Below are 22,339 nucleotides of genomic sequence, written 5' to 3'. Positions count from 1 at the left end.
CTTCCATCTGGATTTAGGAAAGTTCAACTTATATGGGTGTAGCTTTTTTTTCTACAAAATCTTGGTTGTGTCTCTCATTGTATGCTTTCCCTGTTGTCTTCTTGCACACAGCTCCTGTGTACTGGATTGTCTCATAGGCCTCTTTGCACACTCTGCACCTTGGGACCTGTCTGGCGTGGTAGACCCCCGCTTCTATTGATCTGGTACTGAGTTCCTGTTCTTGTTAGCTATAATATGTGCATCAGTGCTGTCTTTTAGTCCTGATTTTGCCAACCACTGATAGGGTTTGGGAGTCACATCCTCTATCTGCTGATGGTACATCCCACAGAGAGCTTGGTCTTCCCATGGAACCTCCTCCTTACCAACATCCTTTACCTTTTGTTGTCTCAGGCATTCCTTTAACATTTTTTATCTTTGGGAGCCATCTTCATGATGTACGTGTGGATGCCTCGTGTATCTTCCATGGCTGTGGCCTCGACACTCATTAGGCCCCAACCTCCTTCCTTCCAGCTGGTGTACAATCTCTGGGTGCTGAATTTCCATTATGAGTAGTTTCTGGGTTTTGATAACCTTGGTGTTCAGCTCTTTTCTTGGCTAGGTTATTATTCCAGCACATACAAAAAAAAAGGTTTATGCAATGGCACAAAATTGTTTTTTTTTTTTGGTGGGGGGGGGGGGGGGGGGCGGGGGAGAGGTGTTCCACGATGTTGATACATGTCAAAGGGTTCCACGAACCTCTGACCTGAAACATGCTTGAAAACAAGAGAAACCTCAATGTATCCTTCCTGGTAAAATATTTTATAAATAAATATATACTACTTCCTTTACAACAGAGTTGGTAACATTCTGCATCATTTTACATACTTAGTATTTTTTGTTTGCCATGTTGACTACTCAATCTGTCTTGATTTGTTAAATTTTAATCTCTATTTTTAGTTCTATATATGTATTTTGTATTTTCCTTTTTTTCTTTGCGCTCTGGACTTCTAGGGTGGTATTTTCTGCTATATATCCTATTTCAATGTTTTAATAGACTCCCTTTTTACACATGCCTCATTTGATATTTACTTTTGGAGTTGTCATGGAATTTCTGGAAAGTTGTTCTCCACTTGCCAAACGAGTTTTTGATGGAGTTTCTTTGTGTCTTGTCTTGCGGCATTGTGTCATGAGCTTTCTTGTAGTCAATCTAAGCAGTGCACAGATTGGTCTGTCTGTTCTTGGAATCTTGTGCGACTATTTGGCCTACCAGCAGTTGATGTTTTGTGCCTCTGTTGTTGTTTCCAATGCTCTTAAATTGTTCATGTATTAAAATTGTTGTGTTCTAGTTATACTGAACTAGTGGTTCAATCTTTTATAGGAATGTCAGCTGTACTATATTATTATCTATATAAAAATGTATTTTCATGTTCCTTGTATATACTTGTGTTCACAACTTTGCTTTGCTCATGTACTGACTCATATGCCCACTGGTCTTAAAGGCTATGATGCCTGACAGGACCTTCCATGTTGTAGGGAGGCAGGTGATTCGTCGGTAGTTAGGTGGTGTTGATACCTTTCGAGCATCCTTCATGACCAGTGTTGTTCTTCCTTGTGTTAGATAATCAGTGTGGGAGCTTGTTGCTTGTAGTTGGCTCATATGTGTTGCTAGGCGCTCATGCTGTGCTCTTAGTAGATCTGGACCATGTCATGACTTGGTGCTGAAAACCCTTCATGTGGGCTACTTGTTGTTGGATATCTCCTACTGTAATGGGGAACCCTACAGTAATCTATAACTAACCATTAACCTCCACACTACCTTAACACTTACACAATCAGTAACCTAATATATCATAATATATATATAAAAAAAACACCTAGTGTGTTTTAGGGGAAATAATGCTATCTCTGAGTTCTTTGTTCTTGTAGTTATTACTATGTAACAGGAAACCCTTCATATATTCTCTTATTATAAATATTAGCATGACCTAATCATCAGATACTATATCCCTACTGCTTAATTTTATATACAGATACAGTACAAATATCACAGAATAAAAATAATACTATTGGCAGGAGGCACAACAGAGTAATTGTAAGTAATACACTTTTATCCTGGGAGAAGTAAATTCTTCAAAAGCTATCATAATCTAAACATTATGAGAGCTTGTAGGTACAACCAGTATATACAGTTGGAAGGCTGAAACCAGACATCTATAGTTTAAAAGGCATTGCGACGGCTAGGACATTTGCCCAGGTATATGTTCAAATGGCCTTTCTATTTCCTCTTCTCCTGACTGATGTTCAGCGATATACAAATTGAGCAGAGCTCGCTCCTGCACATTGCAGAAGGTGATTGTCATAATTTATAGTCCACTGAGCAGATAGGAGTCCTGGAGGAGAAATTAAAAGTACCAGTGTGGAAGTACAGGGGTAGCTATGTGGGGCTTGTTTTTGTAAAAAAAATGTAATCATAAAATCAAGTAAATGTATGTATATTTTTGGTAGGGATTGCAAATTCACAAACTGCAATAAATTGCCTTTCAAAGGTCATAAAGCATTAAATGCTTATGCAGTGCCATTACCACCTGTTGTTCTTGAATCTCGCACTTATCTTAAATTTACGTGTGTCTCAAGCACTCAGTGCTGCCTTTTATATTAGTGCGTTATAAATAATAATTAATAACAATAAGATACACTCACAAGTTGAGTGCAAATACTGCCTGCTGGCCCATATTAAGAACTTCAAATTGGCACCTACATAGATTAATTACTAAACTGGGAAATAATTAGACTTGAAGATTCGATTTGTTCCGAACTGCAATTGGTATGAGTTTGGGCTTATTAGATAATCGTTCAAATTCTTAAAAATTTAGCTGCATTTCAAGTCAAACCAAATGCTTCTTTTCATTGTTTTTATTTGTGATTCTAAATTCCGCGGTGGTGCCAAAAAAAGAGATGACTGATGGGAAACAAAAATAATTGATGGCTAGGGGACAGTCACTGATATTCACATATCGAATGAGAAGTAACCAATAGGTGGGAAAAAAAGGAGGAGCAGTGGATATATATATATATATATATACACTAATCATTTAATAATTACATAATATATAAATAAATAGGTTTCTTATTTACTGGTCTTCCTCTTTTTCTCTCTATTGGTTACTTTTTTAACTTGATCAGTGAACCAAATGGTGGGAAAACGCATGAGTGTACTGTAAAATATATTTATTTATAAAATATTTTACCAGGATGGATGCATTGAGATTTATCTAGTTTTTAAGTATGTCCCGTGTCCACAAAACATTGCGTTGTTACAAACAAAATATATATATACATACAAACAATATATATATATATATATATATATATATATATATATATATATATATATCTTTTGGTTCATTTAATTATTTTAGCCTAAATCTCTTCGTTCGCAAAAGTTGGCCAAGCCTTACAGCCATATTTATTTAGTGGTTTGGCCAAAACTATTTTTGGTACCTAGCATTTTTTTTGCCATGCTCAAGTCTAGAAATAATATATACTACATGGCCAAAAGCAAGAGGACACCGCGCCATCACACCTGTATTAGCATGTTGGATATTCCATTGCATGGGACTACACCATCGTATTCATATGAGGTTGCCCTCTTCTTTATGGCTATAGCCAAAAGATTGTAAACTGTGTCTGTGAGAATTTTTCCCTATTCGGCAGTCAGAGGTCTAGCATGGATGTTTAAAGAGAAGTTCTGCTTCGTAATCAGCATTACAATCCTTCCCAAAAGCATTCAGTGGGGTTGAGGTTAGGGGCTCTGTGGAGGTCACTTGAATAACTCCCCACTAACCTTATCAAACCACATCTTCATGGACCTCGCTTTGTGCACAGCAATGATGGAACAGAAAAGGACCTTCTCCAAATGCTTGATACAATGTTAGAAGTACCCAATTGTCTAAAATGTCTTTAAATCCTGTAGTATTACAGAAACAAAGGGGCACAGTCCAAACCAATTAAATTAACTGATTTGTTGCAAAAGTGATATTAGGCACTGTATTAGGCACTGTACACGTCACTGAGCTCCTCAGTAGGACCCATTGTACTGTCCATGCTTGTCTTTGGAGATTTCATGGCTATGTGCTGGATTGTATACACCTGCTAGCAAAGAATGAGGCTGAAACACCTGTACTCAACAGATTAGTAAGGGTGTCAACATACTTGTAGCCATGTAGTGTATATGCATTGCATAAGGTTCTATCTATCTTAGGATACATTATTTGCCTGGAATTCCTCTAGAAAATGTAGATGTAACATTTTATGCTGTGTATTCACAAGGAAAAACCTGTTAAAGCAAGAGTGGCTATAACAGACATTACACTTCTCTAGGGGCAATGCAGCTTCAGTTGTCAGTCTGTCTATCATTTATTTATATAACACTTAAAAAGAGCATATCTCCTGATAGGATATTATCACGGCAGACCACACCAGCACGCTATTATCCACATATAAAAATAACAGGAAGGACAGAGATTGAGAAAATGAAACTGGCACAGGATGTTTTAACTATTTTAGCAGATCGAATATAACTGCTGAAATATTCAGCTCATAAATACTGGACTAATACAATAAACTTATGGGTGCTTTTTTGTTGGTGAAAAAAAAGTATCCAGTCTGGCAGAACATTCTTAAGATACTATCTGTTTTCTGTGCAATTCCAGCTGTTAAGGAGATTGTCTTGAAGGTACCACGAGGAGAACTATGTTCAGAAAACCATGAAGTGGCTCCTCAGTGGTTTATTATTGCAGCAACGAGACACCAGATCTAATTAAATACCAGCTGTTTCCTGATGATTTTAAGACACAATAATTATTAATATCCCATTCATTTTTGCTGAGCAGTTCATATATTAACAGGTCTGCAGCAACGAGACTTTCCCTTGATAATCTCGGTCTACAAGCATTCCAGCTGAACTCAGATAAGAGTAAGCTCAGATTTTCGAGTTCTAACTATAGCGATCATATCTAACCTTTTACTAGAAATCTACATTGCACAGCTGAATTAATATGCTGCCCTACAAGACACATCTGTTATAGGTATCAATGTTTATCTAGGTGATTTGTTCACCTTTAAAGTGAATATGAATAAAAAGGTGGAGAGTGCAAATCAATATGAAGTAAATCTAATTAGTGGCTCTATTTCATGTGAGTACAATTGTGATTTCCTATTACATATATTGAGTCAAGGATAACCTGCACTATGTGTGTTTTGCATATTTCTCCTGAGGAAATATTATCAAGATCATAATGTAGAGGATACTATTGGCAGGAGGCCACATCATCTCATTGAATGTGTCTGGGTGCAGTGTCCCTGTCCCATTAACCCTGCAATGTAAAACATTCCAGCTTCCGAGAAACTGCAATAATTACAGTGCAGGGTTAACTCTATCTCTAATGGCTGCCTTCCAGATAGCCAGCCACCAGAGACGCTTCCTGGTTCTTCATGGAGTTTAACTCTGTGAAACAATGCTGGATGTCCTCACCCTTTGCATCTTAAAAATTAACATAAGAAAGCATTCATTCAATGCTTTCCTATGGGGAAGTCCTAATGCATGGGCTACGTTTGCTGCACATGCTCACTTAGTTCCCCCATTACCATGACATTGTGGAGGGAGCAGACCAATCCAGTGCTGAGGGACCAAATAAGTGAAATAAATCGTTTTTAACCCTTTCATGATGGAGGTGCAGGGGCAGAGGGACACTGCAGTGTTAGGAATACAGTTTTGTATTCATAACACTATAGTGTTCCTTTAAATACACTGAATGCCTCTTCAACTTGAGCTATAAATGTTGGCTCTTCATATTGTGAGTGAGTAATTGCTATAACACAACATTTTACACATTAAAAATGCTGACTATGCTATCTGGTTTTGCATTTGTATATTTTTCTATGTATTTGAGGAATGGTTAACACATTAAAATATGGTTTCATAAAAGGAACCATAGAGGCATTAGATTTACTTTATTTCCACTGATTTGCAAGCTTCACCTTTTTTTCCCATTTCACTTTTTTTGTATATATTTTTGTTTAAATTGGAGGGATATATACATGGGTGTGTCATATTATCTATTTAATATTTATATTGCTATAGCAGTGTCTTTTGATTTATACTTTTCTGTTATATGTTTCTGCCTTAAACAATGTTTGGTGCCTACATGCTATCTATTGTTATCAGTTAATAATGTATAGATTAAAAAATAAATATATCTTAACATGTTTAAACATCATAAATATAAAGTGATAACTTCAAGCACCATAATCTTCCAGTTTACTGTTGTGGTTATGTTTCCTGCATGCCTCCCAACAGTCCCACTTTTGCTGCAACAGTCCCACATTCAAGGTCCTGTCCTGTCATCCCGATTTTGTTCCTTGGTATCTAAGTTACACCGGGTAACTGCTTTGGGCAGCATAGTGCACACACATCATACAGTGTTTCATTATCATACATGCCACTGCTCTCATACTATCTAATAACACTGCTATGAGATTTCCACATTATAACAACACAAGTCAAGAGGATTGGATCTGGGGGTAGGGAATTCCTCCAGTTTTTGCCATAACCATTACAATAACCTGCAATAGTATGCATTTTCTGGAGTTTGAAATGAGTAAGGTATGCAGCGGGATGATATATTTAACTTATTCTTACATTCTTTAAAAAAACAAAATACAAATAAAAAACTCTCACCTCTTGCACTCCACAGTATAAGTGAATATGTGCATGGAATTTTGAAAGGCATTTGAAAACTAACAGGATTTTTCAGAATTATTAGCGATTCAAAGTGAATTCAAAGTAAATTTCAAATTTAAGACCAAAGTAGCCAAAACAAAAGCATAGCTGTTTTTCTTTTCTTTTTTTCTTTTTTTTTTTTTTTTTTACAAATTTTTTATGTTCAGCTAATTTGGCCCTTAATTTAAAAATCACTTTGAGCTCATTTTGAATTCTTATCAATTCTCACTTTAGTAAAAAAAAAAAAAAAAAAAAAAAAAAAACCCTATAAATAATTGTATAAATATATTTAAACAAAATAAAGCCAATTTATAAATTAACAAGTGACAATTGGGATTCTGTTTTTTTTTGTTTGTTTGTTTGGTTTTTTTTTTAATTGGTGAAGGAAATACTATTGCACTGGACAAACTATATAACAAAATGACTTCAGAAAGAGGTTAGAGAAAGACACATCCCCATACATAATATGATGTATAAACATATATTACAATGCCCACACTGTGCTATTGGGATTTTAGTATTACTGCTGGGAGATTTTGTCTAATGAGGGGATTACCATCAGTTGCCACTGCGTGGCATCACATATATTATTTATGCCATACTGTGCACATTATGCATGTGATTTTCTATTTCAGTCTTTTTAATTAAGGAGATCATCTTCGGAAATACAATTAAGCAATCTGTAGCCTTACCACTGTGTTTCACTACAACTCAAAGCACTTCTAGCCATCACCATTGTCTTAATGCCTTAATAGTATGGTGAATTCACAGACTGGAGGTTTGTCAGTGAAACAGATACTTTGCAATCATTAGGAAACCAGTGAAAGAGTGGTGGAGGGAAATAACCAAACCTAAATTATATTTAATCTCATATGGCTATCAATGTGTCATGTTTTTTTACACTGCTACATAGTAGCAAAGAGTAGTGCTCTATGCACTTTCAGATGGGACAAAATACATGAAACCGATTATGTAATTTAATATAATTCTTTTGTGAGATACCCAGGGGTGGTAGTGTACAATAGTTGAATTAACCATTAGTCCATCCTGTGCCAATTTCTATCCTACCTTTTAGTGAATCAGAACAAATAAATTGATTACAAATTACCTTGACTACAGTACGGTGTTAATAATAAATTAAAATAATTAGAGTGACACAGACACACACGACATTTAAATATGCATATTAAATGCCAATATATATTTATTTCAGTTAGTACACACAACACACACAAAATGAATTAATATCCCCACTATGTTATCAATCAAAGTGTTACAGCTGTAACTCTGGGATAACACAACTATGTTAAGTAATACAGTCTGTATCCCTAGTTTTACATCTGTAGTACTTTAAAAACATAAACCCCATACAATGCCTTCCAAAACAAATTCTTCAAGGTCCAGTACTTCCCAGATTTACTGGGTGATACTATGTGCACTGATCATTTTTGAGTGTAATAATAAATAAATCATTCAAGTTGATTCAGGACCCTGATGACTGATTTGAACCCGCTCCCCCCCCCCCCTTCCCCCCCCATTTCCATAAAACATACACACGATAAAACGTCTTTACAATCTAAATCACTATAGCTACTAATGAGAGATGCACAAACGTGCAGCAAGCATGGTAAAGAAGGCAGGTTTATTTATTTGGGCACTCCGTCTCTAAATCATGAAAGCTTCATTAATAAAAACATAGATTAGCCACCATGTAGTAAACTTAGGTGTTTAGGACAAGGCTAAATCTAAATGATAAATATATGTTTTATGAAACAAACAATCATTTTAACCTTCTTTTTAACTTGCTTTGCGCCAAGCACATGGTATTGACCAGTAAAGTGCCAGGACATCTTTTTTTGTAATTCACATGGCTAAATTATTCATATAGAGAAGTTTGGAAGCTCTAGACTAGTAGCTCAGGCTTAAACATTAAAATTTGGTCATATTTAAATTCTGGAAACAATAAAGTGGGAATATGATGTCTGACATTTTAACAGAGTTTAGGGTAACCAGATATTCCCCTGCTTGAGAGTATTTGATCACACAGGTAGAATATGTTGGGACTTCCAGAATCTCTTGTACAGAGGAGTCTTGCCTGAAATGTTGTATCTGGACAGCCTTTAGTAGACTATGTCTGACCATTGTAAATACGTTATCTAGCTAAAAACCATTCAAGACACTCCAGAGGACACTATCTACACAAAAACCTGTTTGCATTTTTCTTAGCTAGGCATTTTGCCTATATATTGCTCATTAAATGGAAAAATATTCCTCTTTTAAGGGGCACTCTGGTTACCCTAATTGCAAAACATGCAGGTTAGTGGTTAGTGTTGCTATTACAGTACATCCTTAGGGCAGTAGTGTTTGTTGTCTCATTATACTAGGTAGTGAGTATCTACTGTGAAGCATTCTTTAGCGATCTGCATGGCAGATGTACAATATAGTGATTTTGCTGAGGTAGCGACTGGAGCATGCAGAGAAAATGTGACTATTAAAACATAAATACACAGTGGGGTTACTGTGTTAATTCTAGGTTTTGCTAAAAAAATTTTTAACTATTGTATTTAGCAGCATAACATTTTTGAAGGTGCTTACCCGAGGGCCCTGATCACCTTGATCTCCCTGCAAAAGGGAAAGACGAGATGATAGTTTTACTACCCTTCAACTCACTCACAAAGTCGGATTGAAAAGAACAAAGTTTATTATGCTCCAGTTAACCACCATCAGGGATGTGCCATTCCCTTCATCATTACAGTTAGGTTTATCGTGATAATACTGACCTTTTCACCCTTTGGACCAGGAGGACCCTGAAAAATAAAGCAACAAAGGTCACTTAAACGTCTTTTTATATTTTATTACAAAACATGGCAATAATGTAATTCAGACATTTGCTTTTCATTTACTGCTCAAAGTGGACAAGTAGTGGGATTATATGACAACACGATTATTGACTAATGTGTGAAAAGTCAAGAAACCTAAGTGGATTGAAAAGGAATTTAAATTCTTAGGCCAAAATTGCCAACTGAAAGCATAGTTGTCTTGTAGAACACGGCTAATCCAATTGGGCTAAAATGTGAAATTACTTTGTATTGTGGCATTTCACATTTTAGAGAATTACTTACCACAGTGAGAATGGTTGAGAATCCAAAGTGCACTCAAAGTAAGTTTAAAATGTAAGACCAATATAGCCAAACTAGAAAAAAACTCCCATTCTTCCAGTTCAACTAAATTGGCTTTAAGTTCACTTTGCATTCGCAACAATTCTTACTTAATTATACAAACATGTCTAGACTGAACATGTTAGAATAGAACACCTACAATAGAACTCATGAACCTGTTATTGGAGCACTGTTTAATTAAAGGATTACTTTAACCACAATAACCACTTCTGCTTTTTGGCATGGTCATGGTGGTAAGAGAATGGAAGCGCACACACCCTAAGCCAGCAAAAGGTCCAATCAAAGGATTCTCAGAGTCATTGGAGCTTGCCCTGGTTCCTGTGATGTCATATTGGAGGTACGCCAAGCAGTGCTGTGGAGCATCATCAGATGAAGTAGGTTTACTTCACTTTAAAACACTCTTTGAGAATTTTACTCCCTCCCTCTTCTCAACAGTTACAGTGGCCCCCCCACGAACTGCTTTATTTTCTTAGAAACAATTCCCCATGTAATTTTTCTGTCTCCAATTATACCCACTCCTATAAGTCTTGCTGTCATCTTCTCTCACTCACACTCCAGCTACTGTTTGCCGCTGTTGACATCTGTCCTACACTGGTTCCCATAACACCTCTCTCACTTTCACACCTCTCCTACTGTAAAAACTCTAGGTCATACAATTCAAACAATCTTATTTCTATTAACCCACAGAACTTATTCAATTTCCTTTCTAGTTTTCTCTGGAATGCTCGCTCTGTGTAACAAACTCATAGCCATCCATAAGTTTCAAGTTCCAACTCTTTCAACTGCTTATCAATTTCCGAAACCTGGCTAGGTGAGTTGCTAGGGGATGGATTGCCTGGCTGGAGCCCAGAGTGAGATCCTAAAGAGCCCAACGAGTAACTTTAAGAAAGTTCAGCTTGCTAGCCCACAGATCAAAATACTATTAAGATGCAAGGTTAGTTCAAGAAAAAAATACAATATCCTTGTCATCTTCGAACAGATGACAATAAATGGAAATAATGAATGTGATGGTATAAAGTGATATATTTATCCTGCGTGTTCCTATTTTGATAATATAATATTAGCTGTTGGTTGTATACCATTTGTATACCTGCTGTATATGACAACATTTAGTTTGTTTATTCATTAATACTCTCAACCCCTCCTTTTATCATCAAAAATTGAGAAGTGCCCTGACCAAGAGAGCAATAGATAAAGTAGTTAAAACTTCACTTTTATTGTTGTCCACTAAAAATATTTATATGACTAGTGTATTAGATAAATGGCAAACACCATTAGATAATGAATAGGTATCATTTAGATAATTGCACTGCTTCACTTTGAGAGATATTTTATTGTGCATCACAAGTGAGAATTAACACCAGAGTGATTCAGAACTATGTCTTGATGACAGACAACATGGATTTATTTGGAAATTTGTGTTCTGGCTCACAAATTACATATTATTATTAGTCTTTATTTTCTTATATATTGTATATAGTTCTATTCTCTTCTTTCTTTCACCTCATTCATTGTATATACACCTACTTTGTTTACATTTTTCATTTTATATATATATATATATATATATATATATAAAATTTTTTGATTCACTTGTGATACCTATTGATTATCTAATGGTGTTCTCCATTTATATGATACACTAGTTATAGACATTGTTTAACGAACAACAATAAAAGTGAAGTTTTAACTACTTTTTCTATTGCCCTCTTGGTCAGGGCACTGCTCCAATTTTGATTCTAAAATGTAATGGATTCATGCCCGTCTTTGCCCTTTGACCACTAACTACTAGACCTTTCTACCCTCCTTTTATCATATTTAAATATATATCAACATTTTGGACAGCAGGTAGATTTACTCCAATGTCATTTGGTAATGTTGCTGTGATCATACGCCATTCTAGTTTATGAAATTTCCCAATGCTACTAGTGCGTAGATAAAGTGGGAATTTTGTGATAAAATAGACACTGCTCATGCACATCTTTTGTCTTTTGATTGGTGAATAACAGCAAGTATGGATGAAACAGGCACTTGACAGGACAGTGAGTCACCAGGACATATCTCAGTCAAAACTGAGACTGTTAGAAAAGAGGTCTTTATTATATTGTCATATGTACATTTTTGTTGTGCATTGTATTAGATTTTTTTTTCTTGTGCATCTCTTATGTTAAACACTTTTTAGGTTCACAGGGTTCATTAAAGTTAGTTTGTTCTATAACATTTTACCACTATGTTTTATTAACAATAAGATATAAATGAAAGAACTTGACATAGAAATATGCGTTAAGAGTTAATAAAATGCTTTAAAAATATGCAATTTTCTTCTCCTAGGAACTAATTGTAGATTGCTTTCATCACCATGTTCAGTTTACAATCATCTTGACATAGAAAAGACGTCAGAAAATCACAAACACATGCACAATTTGCATTTGTGATTGGATCACAGAAACTGTCTAGAAGCTTAGTAATAAAATGCAGAGAAAAATGCATTCATCAACTGACTGTCTTACTTGGTTATATTATATGTGATATTTCTTCCATGTATAAATGATTTATGGCAAGAGTGATAAATAAATGGCTTTTTCCAAATGCTTTGATTAAAGTCAGGTTTACCTTCTCGTATAAATACTGGAGAATTTCAAGGCTAAATATTTAGCAATCAGACAATAGTAGCAGTTTTAGGAAATGTTGATGCATAATTCTAATACAGGTCTCACAATGGTCCCAATTTCGGTAGGATAGTAATGCTTTTAGGACCCAGTTCCGCTGTCTCTGTTTGTTCCCTTGTGTCCTGCTTTTGGTGATACCAGGAAATTGTGCACAAAAAGCATGGAGCGAGCAAATCATTAAATTAGCTTGTACTACACTCAATGTGCAAGGATCATAAAGAGAGCACTAAAATAGTTTGACCTCAATGTGTTAGCCTGCTTTATAGGTAGGAAGCCTGACAAGGATTTACACCAGGTTGACCGGAAAATAATTCACTAGCTACACCTCTACAAGCTGTCACTCAGACGGTCACTAAGGGTGCTTCCTGTGGCAGTACTGCACAATGTGAGACAGAGGAGTCCAGCGTTGATTCAAAGCATCTCTACGAGGAGATGTTGAATAGCGCACCATGTTGTTTTGCCGCGCTTGCTCAACAGCCTCCCATGGCTAAAGCGTTTGATTAGCTGAGTCAATAAAGTTTATTAAGTGCATAATTGTTGAATATAAGTAAACATAATATTAAAAATCCTGGTATGTAACAGTCCCCCTTTAATAGTACATAAGAGAACATTTTATCAAAACCAGGAGGTGAGAAAGAGACCCACTTCAAGTATTAGCAGTTAAAATATCTAATCTCACCCCCACTGCTGCTGAATTTGGCCATATTTTTGTGGGATGCTTTTGCCAGAAAGGGGCCCCCGAGTACCTCAACGTTAGCGTGTGAGTGCTTTTGTTTGCTCTTGATGTTTTGGACCGAAATGTTCCAAAACACATATTCAGCTGAAGTTAAATCTTTTCCAATATGTGAAAATAAATGATTAAATCAGTCTGATGTTCCCTGTTATGTGATTATGTGATTTTTATACAATATCAGATTCTCAGCCACAGAGAGGATAATTGCTAAATAAAACAGTAACAGATAAGTCACAGAATTAAATCCATTGCTGATTTCTGCCCGTTTACTGTTATTGACTTTGAGGGTCTGCTGTCTGCAGACTTGTTCTATTAAATATCTAGTAAAAGAGATTCTTTTTCGCATTTTTTTGGCCTTGCTTTAATTAAGACGTGAAAGCCAAGTTTGCCACATAACAAATTTTGATGCAAAACATTCTGTACATTGGCAGACAGAACAGGAGAAATTCTGTAGGGGAAGATTCCACGAATAAGAACATACTTACCTTGAGTAATGACAATTTGTCAGGTTCATTGTGAAGACATCATGGAACTGGATCATCAGTTAAGTGGCTAGTTTTAACTGGCAGATGTCATGATACCTGGTGCTATTAAAGTGTCATTGCAATGTCTTATCCTCATCCCTTTATCCCCTTGCTATTATTTATGCCTATAATCCCCTTTCGGTTGTGGAAGTATAGGAGTCACCCCTCTGCCTTGACAATTAACTTGCAACTATTGGTTTCTAACTTGCTGTCTATAGCTCTAGGGCTCCTGTCAAATAGTCTTATGTTTATAAGTCATTCTCTGAGAACGTGAATGCAGCTGAGGCTACTACAATACACAATGCACAGCTCAGTTAATGTGGGCCACTTGTAAACCCAAAACCTTTAATGAAGAGCACAAAATGACAATGTCCCGGGCATTGGACACTGAAAAAAAAGGGGCGAGTGTCTGAAACGTTTGTCATTTTGCGCTCTACATTAAATGTTTACTGTTCGCAAGTAGCCCACATTAACTAAGTTCCTTTTTTAAGTTTCTATGCCTGTGAACTGTATTTTTACTGCTAAGCCACAGCTGTGACCACACCTGTAATCATTTTTTTTATTTTTAAGGCAACTGCCAAGCAGAACTGCCATTACTGTTTTTATTAACTGTGGTCATTTTACACAATGTTCCTAAATCCTTTTTGTATTATGAGTATATATATATATATATATATATATATATATATAGTCGTAGCCTCTGCTTCTCTGGTGATTCTCCTCTGTTTACCAAAGAGAAGGTATATGCACAGATGCAGGGTAACCACCTATCTACCCAAGGCACACCCAGGGCAGACACTGTACAGTACTGGAAGAACATATAGGAGTAAGAAGCATACCATAACACCAAGGCACCGTGACTACTAGACCTGAAAGCAGACCACTGCATGCTCTCAGAACAGGAACCAGTCACCATCACAGAGATATCCAACAACAAGAAGGAGTTAGAGTACCAGAATATTAAATAGGAGATGTAGAGAACATCTACATAAAAGCTATCAGTTACATAGCTGGAATAATAACCTGGCCAAGAGAAGAGCTGGTCATCATGGATGTCAAGACCTGGAAACTACTCACTGCAAATGGGGAAATACACCTGGAATCTAGCATCCAGATACAGTACACTAGCCAGCATGAGTGTCAGGGCCTGGATGAAACAGAGCTTCCAAAAATACACCATGAAGATGGATCCAAAAGATAAACTGCTAAGAGAATGCATGGAACAACAACAGATAGAGGATGCAGACAAGGAAGAGGTTCCATGGCAAGACAAACCTATACATTGGTTGTACTACCAGCAGATAGTGGATGTTGCTCACATTCTGAAATCCTACCAGTGGTTGGCAAATGCATGACTAAAAGACAGCACTGAGGCACAAATCTTACCAGCACAGGAACAAGCATTCAGCATCAGATCAATAGAAGTGGGTGTCTACCACACCAAACAAGACCCAACGAGCATACCGTGCAAAGAAGCCTCCGAGACAAGCCAGTTGTATAGTATAGTAGTACAGGATCAGGATGTTAGCAGGGGCAGCATACACTGAGAGGCACAACCAAATTACTGGGATTGTGTACCAAAATATGCTAAGAATATGGCCTGGCTCTGTCTGTCCTGATGGGAGATGCCACAAAAGGGAAAATGACATGTCTAAGACCCTGTGGAACTTTCACATCTAGACACACCAGCAGGTAGTGGCCAACCAACCTGACATTGTGGTGGTAGAAAAGGAAGAGAAGACTGCAGTGGTGTTGGGCAATACCCGGTGACTATAACATCAGGAACAAGGAACATGAGAAGGTGACCAAATACCAAGGACTGCAAGAGAAGCTGGAAAGGATGTGGAAAGTGAAGGCAGTAGTAGTCCCAGTTGTGATAAGAGCACTCGGGGTTGTGACCCCCTAGTTGCGGGAGTGGCTTCCAGGTTCCAGGTGCCACATCTGAGATCACTATCCAGTTCTAGAAACAGCTAAGATACTGTGTAATATCATTAGACTCCCAGGTCTCTGTTAGAGTACCACAGATTGAGGAATACACAAATATACCACCCAGAGGGGTGAGAAAGTATTTTTTTTTAAATGCGCACACACACAAATGCTCCTACTAGGTTAAAAGGGATAAAATGTTTTCCGTCTTGGGCTACCCCAGTATTGTACTGTGAAACATAAGATGACTATTGCTATGACATAATGTGCTTGATATGTGGTCACATTTGTGTATGGGATCAAGTTCAGAGGTATAAAAGCAGCAAACGTTGAGAAAATAAGGTCAACAGCAAACCAAGAAATATTTTGTCACTTCATTGATTGCAGAATAGTAGAAGGATAGAGCAGAGTTAGCTTTAAGATCTGATTATTTTTGCATACATTAAGTTGGATGGAAATGTAGCCGAGTACAACGGTGTTAATACCTTTGGAGTTTAGAATGTACCACAGGAAATGTCTGCAAGAGTCTACAAATTGCCTTTAGATTTGGTTCCGGATTAAATGCGTAATTCATACTGTTCTATTGCCCAATAGAGAGACTTCAATATATGGATGCTCTTACAGTAACACAAGGTGTTCCAGAACAGAATTTTATTGAACATGACAGAGACACTAGTTTTTGTGGTGTTTGCATCGCTCCGAGATTACAGGCCTTTGGCTTTGATCCTAGCGCTATATATAAACTCTCAACACAGTGTAAAACTAACCCATTCGATGTCATGTTATTTGGGCCAATTGCAGAAAATAAGTAGCCAAGTAATAAAGTTTAGTTTCTTTCACAAAGGTGAAAGGTTATCTAAAATAAAGAAATGTATTATGAAGAAAGAAAAAATATTAAAACACAGTGAAAACTGTGGCATAAATGTAAAAATGTATGTTTAAAAATACGGAAGGTGAAAATTAAACCCCTTAATGTAACTGCCAACACTAACAAGTATGAAGATGGGACTGGAAGAGAAAATATCTGAAACAATGTTACAGGAGTCCAAGCTCAGGAGTGTCTAGATGGATTCAGGATAATTGGCAGGTATGTCTTCATGACTAAGGTTAACCAAACATCTAGTTATCATGATTATTCACATGTTGGTCCACATGTGATTAATATGCTGTTCCTGTAAAATGACTTGGACAAATGCTTTGGTATGTTGAAAACTTGTCTATCAGTTTATTCCTGGTACAAGACTGGTAATAATTTAAGATATAATGAAAACAACTGAGTGTGTTTAAGATGCTACTATAGCAACCGATCTCTGTCAGTCTTTGGAATTCACTTGAAAAATTATGACACTAAACTATCAAATTTAAAAGAGTATGTAGGGTTATAGTAAACCAACATGATAATTTGGGTGTACAGCACGGCAAAGCCTAGTCCTTACAGATATGATGATCCAGTGGACTGTATCTCCTTTTACTAATAACTCCTGGCTGAGAGTGAAGGGGTTACAGTTTGTAATGCAGGTACTCCCTAAGTCCTTAACATTAAAGGGTTACTCCACCCTCCATGACCAATTCTGTCTTTAGAAGTGGCCATGGTGGTAGGAATCGGTATGTGCAGTGTTTCTGATTGAAATGCTACACATATAGAGATATTTTCACTCTTTTGCCGGGGACTAGTTGTACCCCTAACACATGTGACTTAAGCAGCCTGGAATTCTGTTCCAGCCTGCCTAATGTCAAATATGTGCAAACACATATATGTCCTCAGCACGCTCTATACACTGGCGTCGTATTCAGAGCTGGGAGTTGGATTCTTCCCTCCCTTGGTGCGCTTCCTCCCCGTCTCCCTGCTTTGTGAACTATATGTATATATATATATATTTAAATACCCTTCTTTCCTCCCTTATTGACTCCCAACCCACTCCTTCCCTGACTCAAAGCACATGAGATAAACAGAGAAAGGATAGGGGGCACTCCCGAGACCTGAAATTTGTATGAAAGGTGCTGCTGCTGTGACCAAAACTTCATGAATGAGAGAATAAATAGTTGACACACCTGTGGCCACCTCTAAAGGAGACTCTGAAGCTGGGGGGGGATAGGGGGGCTGGGCGGGGTGCTGAATCCCTAAGGAATCTGGTCTGGATTCCCAATATAATATAAACAGAGAAAGGATAGGGGGCAGGTGTGTATATTAAGGAGGAGTTTATCAATAGTGGTCACTTTTATTATTTTTTCCAGCTAGCACAGTCATTTGCATTAGTGAGTATACTCATTTTTTAGCACCAACACAAGAACTATTTAGTTTTAACACTGTTTTCAATTGCTTTCATCACTTATGTTTGTATACTCACTATGCTCTTACTAGTATTTAACACTTTTTTATTTTTAACACTATTACTATTTATTTGCCCCCCACATTGTAGTGTAGGACCCACCAATAATGGGGTACTTTGAAAGTAGTGGTGGGCTTAACAACATATGGCCATATGGTGGAACCAAATCCCCATATTTATACTTAGTTAGGCATTTTAGTAGCCTTCTTTGTTTCTTATATTTTTTTGTAGTCTGAGTGCGCCGCAACTATTTATTCTCTCATTCAAAGCACATGAGAGGCACGAGAAGCATTTGATTGGACCTTGCGTGCAAAACTGTTATGGCGGCATGAAAAACAGCAGGTAGAGCTTTGCTCGGCTCTGGATTCAAGTTAAGTTTAAAACCTATTTAACAGTTTTCTTTATTAATAGGGAGGCGGGCTAATTACTAAAGCCTAATAAGATATTCTAATTTGAAGTAACTTTTTTACTTTATTACCAACAACTCTAATCTAGGGGCACTATTTCAAATGCCTCTTATAAGCACAATATAATTACCTTGTCTCAAATACCGGTCTGATGTATTAAATGCATTTCAAGATTTTACTTTGTGTAAGAACACTGCAGCATTGTATCAATGATATGGGCCCGTCTCAATTATTATAACCAAGTATGTATGTATATGTCCAGGGACTGTATTATACAAATACCATGACAGCTCTAAGAACCCTATGTTAGTATTTAACTGCATTATTTGCATAAATAATGAAATGACAATCTAGCTAAACTCCCAGCTCTGAAATAAGTGGTTAACAACAAAAAGACTAAAGGTCTAGTTAAACTAGGAAAGTCTGGGACAAACAAACACACAGTTAGACTGGTCTAGAAGTTATATTTGGCCATAACACTGAAGTCAACATGAAGTATATCTTGAGTCTGTGAGTAGTTCCTACATACGTAGAACATTCCAGAAGCTGATCCATCCAATCAGTCAACAGATGTTTCTTTGTTTCAGATAGATTATAAACACATTGTACATTGTAAAAGGTTAGACATATGTTGCATATACTAATTGGAGACCTCATATTTCATTTTCTCTCTGTGGGTCTCCATATTTCATGTCCTTCATATTTTTAGGTCAAATAAAGAGGTTCTATGCCCATCTGAAGTCTCTAAACCTCTTGGCCTATAAAACATTTTCCTTGACAGATTTAGTTTTCCTTTTCCACTTCCATTACTTATGCATTTTATAGTAGAATGAAATGATGTTCCGTTTTTTTTTTTTTTAAAACATTTTATCTGGGAATGTATGAGCTTGCTACTTACAGTAGTTATGAATAGAGAATGAGTGTTTGTTTGAAAACCATTTACAATGTATGTGCTGTTAGTCTCCTCTTACAAAAACCGGTACCTTGTCTATTTTATAATATATTTTCATTGGCTTAATACTATATTTTATGTTAATATTTGTTACAAAAATAAGGGTAAAACTGGCATAATAACATTTCTAATGCATTTCCCAATGGATAGTCACAGAACGTAGAGCTGACTTACTATTTATTTATAAAAAAATGTTACCAGGATGGATACATTGAGATTTCTCCAGTTTTCAACTACGTCCTTGGCTGACAAACATTGCATAGTTACAATCTATTATTAAAAGTACAAAATGGAATTAAAATACACAAATATCGTTGTAACATAGAACAGGTAAGAAATATAATCAACCATGATTACAGGTGCATTCAGGAATGAATATATGTTGACAGTGATCTCTTAAAGGATTTTAGGCTGGAGGAAGATTTGATTGTGTCCGTGAGGTTATTCCATAATTGCAGTGCTCTGTAGGAAAATGGAAATCGAGTCACTTTATTTTTGTATTGTGGTATACTACCGGTAAATAAAGCACTGGTACTGGATCGGAGGTTATAGGAGGTGGAAACAGACGGGGAGAGCATTCTACTCAGGTAGGGTGGGAGCTTCCCAGAAAAGCTCTCATGCACAAGGCTGGAAAGATGAAGGGTGCATCTGGATTCCAGCGATAGCAATGGTACAACTCAAGCTTCCTCAGCTGAGCCTGCATATTATATGAGAAGTCCACAGCTGCTCTCTTCTGGATTATTTTGGTGATATCCAAATAAATGACCAGGCTTAATTTTCCTTTTAGCTTTAACATTTGTAAATTACCATGTTTGGTTTGGGCTTGTCTAGAACACTGCAAAAATGTAGACACGATCATGATTTAATAGGTTTGTTCATTTTCATTCCACTTTACTGTCTTACATTAGATGGACCATTTGGTTCCTCTCTGCTGTCAAATTGTATTCCCTTGTGTTTATAAAAGTAGCCATCTTCAGCGTCTGTTCTTTCACATGCTATTTGTAAGGATTTCACGCATGTGTCCAACTTCTTCATGATTTGGAGTGGCTTGTAGAGGTGGATAGTGCTGTGAGCACAGCGTGTGACAAGCACTGCTGATATATGTTGTTGAGGTCATGGTTAATGGAAATGCTTCTTAATTTTTGCTCCCTCTGATAAACATCTCCAAGGAATGAATTTGGCTGAACTGATTCATTCATGAGGATAGGTCACTGATTCATTCATTTATTGAGAACTTTGCATCTTGCGTGTTTACATAATCATCTTATTAAAGTAAGATTTGTTTATTAAATATCGTAATAATGACATTTTATTGCCATACAATAGCCCTGATATGCCTAATTAGCCTAGCAAACCTTCCCAAACAGAATCACATCTACATCCCGTTCTAAATAATAAAAGCATTTAAACTCCCTATAATTTCATAGTATAGTGTGAGGGAAATTGAAAAACTTGCACCCAGCCTGACAATATATTAAACACGACCCTGATGTCAGATACATCAAAAATCCCAGAGTTTGTGCTACCTCTGCACTAATCGATGCATCCTTCAACCTCATATTCCAGAAAAGGAACACTGACTATAGGTTAGTTACACCTATAACCCAAATATTACTGCCACTTACATGCTCGTTTACAGTCTTGTAGCAGCTAGCGACTGCTTAATGACTACAGAATTTCACAAGAAGCAACAGGGAGTTACTGTCTGCTATTACTGAGAGCCTTTCATTAAGTAGCTGCTAATGACTCCCATTAATTTTTTTAGGAGCCGCTATCCTTAACTCAGCAACTGGTTTCCAAACCTGTCGCTACTTATTACCAGCTGCTGCTAAACCAGAAACTTAGTACCAGCCTCTGGTCTGGTCAAAATACATTAGCAGCAGCTATATCCCTATACATCCTATTAAAACAGAAACATTGTGTTTCAACCTTGTGGCTATTTTTTACTGGCCAGCCATTACTGACCACACATGGTAAGTGAGGGTCATTCTATGCTTTACCAGTAAGCCAGCAATATGTGACTGGTTGGTATCTGTAGCAGCAGACTATTACCCTGTTTGCCTCAAAATAAGACATCCCCCGAAAATAAGCACAAGCTTATTTTCGGGAGATGCTCATAATATAAGCCTTACCCTGAAAAAAAGCCCTAGTTGCTAGCTCGCTAATCTATGCTCGGGGAAGTTTCTCTGAGCATAGATTCGTGGGATTCCAATCGTGAGTAAGCTAATCTATGTTTGGGAAATTTTCCCCGAACATTGATTTGCGGTATTCCATGCCCTAGTGATCTGGTCCATGTTCGGGGGAATAGATCTACTGTCTAGCACATGCTTGCTACCATTTCCCCATGAAATTAGACATCCCCCGAATATAAGTCCTAGTGCATTTTTCTAGGGGAAAATGTAATATAAGACCCGGTCTTATTTTCAGGGAAAGACAGGCTACAAAAGTTTAGCAACAAGGTTGTAAACTTAATGGTAATTTGTAGTTGCTACAAGCTACCAGCTGTTAATAGAGACAGCGTGTGACCTCTATGTACTACATTTGGAAATTCATTTTGTTCTAAACTGCAAATCATTGAAATTTAGACCGATCGGTGATTAGTTGAATTCCCAAACTCTAAACAAAAATGTAGCCGAATCGCAAAACAAATGAAACACAATGGATAAGCATGGTCATTTTTATTTAGTTATTCTGAATTATGTCTTTATTGCCAGAAAAAGAGACAATTGATGGGGAGAAAAAAAAAGATTTATAGCTAATCTTAAATGTTAAATGTTGATTTTATTCACAGATCAAGTGAGAAGTGAGCAATAGTGGAGGGAAAAAGGAGATGCGGTAAAAAAAAAAAAATTGATATGT

At 36.8% G+C, this 22,339-nt stretch overlaps 1 protein-coding gene across 1 annotated transcript in view; it reads right to left on the bottom strand.

Annotated features, from left to right (window-relative positions):
• The window catches only part of LOC134614487 (collagen alpha-1(XXV) chain-like), a 167,007-nt gene that overhangs the window by 126,208 nt on the left and 18,460 nt on the right, over positions 1 to 22,339 (bottom strand). The window contains exons 2-3 of the mRNA XM_063458370.1: positions 9,541 to 9,567; positions 9,356 to 9,382 (exon numbers count right to left, since the gene is read on the bottom strand). The gene's annotated coding sequence lies outside the window, so the exon portion shown is untranslated. The remainder of the gene's footprint in view (positions 1 to 9,355; positions 9,383 to 9,540; positions 9,568 to 22,339) is intronic.

Source organism: Pelobates fuscus, chromosome 6, assembly GCF_036172605.1.
Source record: "Pelobates fuscus isolate aPelFus1 chromosome 6, aPelFus1.pri, whole genome shotgun sequence".
NCBI classification, from domain to species: Eukaryota; Metazoa; Chordata; class Amphibia; order Anura; family Pelobatidae; genus Pelobates; species Pelobates fuscus.
Note: the sequence above shows the minus strand (reverse complement) of the source record. Positions and strands in the feature narration are given on the sequence as shown.